Source organism: Lagopus leucura, unplaced genomic scaffold (assembly GCF_019238085.1).
Source record: "Lagopus leucura isolate 7727_CA_CO unplaced genomic scaffold, USGS_WTPT01 Super-Scaffold_100049, whole genome shotgun sequence".
NCBI classification, from domain to species: Eukaryota; Metazoa; Chordata; class Aves; order Galliformes; family Phasianidae; genus Lagopus; species Lagopus leucura.
The window spans coordinates 1517533-1521828 of NW_024962295.1; positions in this window are offsets into that span (position 1 = coordinate 1517533).

Sequence of the window (4296 nt, forward strand, 5' to 3'; positions counted from 1 at the left end):
TCCCTTCCAACCCCCCTGCCTGGCAGGGCCACCAAACATACACATTTAGATCAGGTTGCCCAGGACCCCGTCCAACCTGGCCTTAAACACGTCCAAGGACGGGGCATCCACAACCTCCCTGGGCAACCCGTTCCAGGGCCTAACCACTCTCCTAGTAAAGAACTTCCCCCTAACATCCAACCTAAATCTTCCCTCCTTCAAGTTGGATCCATTTCCCCTAGTCCTGCTATTGTCAGCCCTTTTGAAGAGTTTACTCCCCTCCTGGGTGTAGGTTCCCTTCAGGTATTGATAGGCTGCAATGAGGTCACCCCGCAGCCTTCTCAATCTTCTTCTCATCTTCAAGTCAGTGTTTTTGCTGGCATCCTTAGACAGCCCATCCCTGACCTATTAACACCATTAAGTACCTCTGAAATATATTAAGAAGTCAAAGATATTTGAATCATGGAATCATAGAATTGTTAAGATTGGAAAGACCAATCATTAAGATCATCCAGTCCAACCATCAACCCATGCCTACAACCACTCCAGACTATGTCACTCAGAGTGACGTCTACCCTTTCCTTGAAAGTCTCTGGGCACGGTGACTCCACCACATCCCTGGGCAGCCTGTTACAATGCCTCACCAATGCCTCAAAGACTGAGAATAGTTTTTTCCTAACATGCAACTTGAATCTCCCCTGGCACAGCATAAGGCCAGTACCTCTTGTCCTATAGATAGTTACATAGGAGAAGATGGCAGCTGCCACCTCACCTCAACCTCCTTTCAGGAGTTACAGAGGGCAATAGGGAAGGTCTCCCCTGAGCCTCCTCTTCTCTGAACTGAACAATTCCAGTTCCATCAGCCACTCCTCAAAGGACTTGGGCTCCAGACCCTTGCCAGCTTTGTTGCCCTTCTCTGGACATGCTCCAAGGCCTCAGAGTCTTTTTTTGGAGTGGGAGACCCAAAACTGAACACAGTATTCAAGGTGTGGCCTCACCAGAGCTGAGAACAGAGCACATTCACTTCCCTGCTCCTGCTGGCAACACTATTTCTGATAGAAGCCAGGTTGCCATTGGCCTTCTTGGCCACCTGAGCACACTGCTGGCTCACATTTGTATGGTTGTCCATTAGCACCCAAGATCCTTTTCCTCCATGCAGCTTGCTAGCTTTGCCCCCGAGCCTGAAGCATTACCTGGGACTGTTGTGACCAAAATGCAGGACCCAGCACTTGGTCTTGTTAAAGCTCATATAATTGGCCTTTGCCCATCAAACCATCCTGTCCTGATCCCTCTATAGGGCCTTCTAACCCCCAGACAGATCAATACCTCCTCCCAGCTTGTTGCCAGCAACAAACTGAGGATGCACTCAATCCCCTCATCCAGATAATCAGTAGAGATACTGAACAGGATGAGTTCCAAAACCAGCCCCTGGGGAATGCTATTCATGACTTAACTCATGGATTTAACTCCATTCACCGTAACTCTCTGGGCCTGGCCCTTCTGCCATTTCTTTATCCAGCAAAGAGTGTACCTGTTCAAGCCACAGACTGCTAGCTTCTCCTGGAGAGTACTATGGGAGACTGTTGGTGCTCAGTCGAGTTAGAGAGCTCTCACAGTTTCTTGTAGCATCAGAATCGTTCTCTGGTTCTGCTTTATTGTGTTCAACATACATCTTATATACCATTCACTTACAAGCCAGGAATTCCTTTCCCTCTAATCAGTTAATTGGCCTAGGTTCTCCCAAAACACAGTGATAAAGGATGAAGGGTAGAAACCTTTCAAGTGTGATAAGATTAACAATGCATACAAACAGAACCTCCTGTTTACCCTTAGATGCAAACAGATCCCATTTGCTCTGTCTTACACTCCAGACTCCCAAGGTTTCACAGTGATAAGGTCTATCAAGGAGTCTGATAAACTCTTTGCTGACTTGCTCACATCTTCCCCCACAGGAGACAGTGTCAAAGGCTTTGCTGGACTACAACAACAGCCTTTTCCTCATCCACCAGAGGGTCACCTGGTCATAGAAGGAAGTCAAATTAGTCAAGCAGGACCTGCCTTTGATGATCCATGCTGGCTAGGCCTTATCTCCCAGCTGTCCCACACACGCTGTGATGTGTGCATTCAAGACGATCTGCTCCATGACCCTCCCCAACACTGAGGTCAGGCTGACAGGCCTGTAGTTCCTTGGATCCTCCTTCTCGTTGTTGTAGATGGACATCACACTGATGAGTCTCCAGTCATCTGGGAACTCCCAACTGACCAGGACTGTTGCTAAATGATGGAAGACAGATTGGCAACCACCTCCAGCATCTCCCTCAGTATCCTTGGGTGAGTCTCATCAGCCCCATGGGCTTGTGACAATCCCAAACCCTGATAACTGATCTGACCACCAAAGAAAGAAGCAAAGAAGACATTGAATACCTCGGCTTTTTCCTCACCTTTGTCAGTGATGCTCCCCATAGCATTTAATAAAGGATGCAGGTTCTCCTTGGCCCTTCTTCTGTTGTTAGTGCATTTATAAAAACATTTTTGTTTTATTTTGCAGTGCTGGTTTGATTAAGTTCTAACTGGGCTTTCTAATTTTTCCTCTTCATATTCTAGCAACATTCCTGTATTCTTCCCAGATTGCCTGACCCTTCTTCTAAAGGTGGTAAACTCTCTTTTTTTCCCTGAGCTTCAGTGACAGCTCTCTGTTCAGCACAACCAGACTTCTTCCCTGCAATCTCAATATTTGATATCAAACACTGTTGCAAATCTGCTCTCAAAAGTAACAAGAGGCTCTATAGAGAAAAGAAGAAATTTCAGAAAAAAAGGCATTTTATAGAGACGTACTTGGTTAGCGGAGGACGTGCCCATATGAGCCTTGATTAAGGTAAGCTCATGTTCCTCTGACTTTGACCAGCCGTGACCCTTGACAGAGTCTGAAGAAAGAGAAGTGCATGAGTACAAAAGAAAGAAGTTGTGGTTAAGGCTGGATAAGAAGTTTAGTTGACAAACAGAGAGAAGGCTTGGGTGCGTGACTGCCACACGTTAACCAGTCAGAAGTGTTACACATTCTTTATGGCTGCAACCAACCAGAGAATGCTATGCATTATATTAGAGTTGTTCTTCTTCCAACAGACGGTCTCTGCTATCACTTTCATAAAGTGTCCAAGTCCGTTCAATTCTCCTGACATAATCTGTGAAAGGCAAACTGCTAAGGGTGATGAATTTGAAACATATGGTATCCATAATTTGAAGAGACGAGGTGTCAAGATGTAAGAATGCTGAGAAGTTGTTCCAGTTATGATGGACAGATTAGTAACGGGACTGGTACGGTTCAAATTAGGTGGAAGGATAAAGTAACCTCACACAATAAATGAGCTGAGTTGTGTAAACCTCACTCAGTGCTTTCCAGACTCTACAGTGATTCCTTTCAGAAGTGGGGAGAAGAACACTCAACGCTGATGTCACACCTCCCTCTTTCAAAGGCTGCAGCAGTTAACCTTCACCTAACTGATAAGACTGCTCATCCCTGATGTTGAGGCCCAGAAAGCTCATCTATCTTAAACAGGTATCTTGTGGTTGTGTACCAAATTAAAGCTCCAGTTCAGACTGGGTTATTGTAAATATCTAGTTGCATACAGACTATGATTTTAATTTGTATGTATTTACACTACTACCCGGATGTATGTACCTGTTATAAGTATATTTTAGATGAGTAATTGGTGATCGCAGGTTCCAGCGGTGCACAGTCAAAAGGCCAACTGGAATGGCAGTGTATAGCATTTTAAAACTCCTTAAAACTACTGAGAGTTTATACTAATAAAATCTTCAAATGAGGTGTAGCCCATTTCAACCCCATCATGACTGGTCATTCCTTTTAGCACTTAGTTCTAGCAGTGACAATACTAAACAGATACTTGTATGCCAGCATTGATATTGGTGCTTTTTAGAATATTTGTAAAAAGTAGCTACGTAAATCATACTCTCTAGCATTTCACGTTATTCTATCATAGCACAATGGTGATTTTTCTACTTTTTTTTTTTTTTTTTTTTTTTTTTTTTTTAAGTTTAGTTTATTCATTTTTAACCAGAAGAAGCTTAGAAGCTTTCATTTTAATTGTTATGGTAGATGAAAAGGGAAAGACAGGAGTAAGTCCTTCCAGGATGAGACAGCTCAAAGTCTGAAGCAGGATGCAAACGTGTTTCCTTCTGAGGGAGATTTCACATCTCTGCTGACCACCAGAGTTTTCTGCTCTTTCCCATTTGGACCTAGTGACCAACTCTGAGTACTTCCCTGCTCCCCACCTACCATCAGAAGGGATTTTCTTG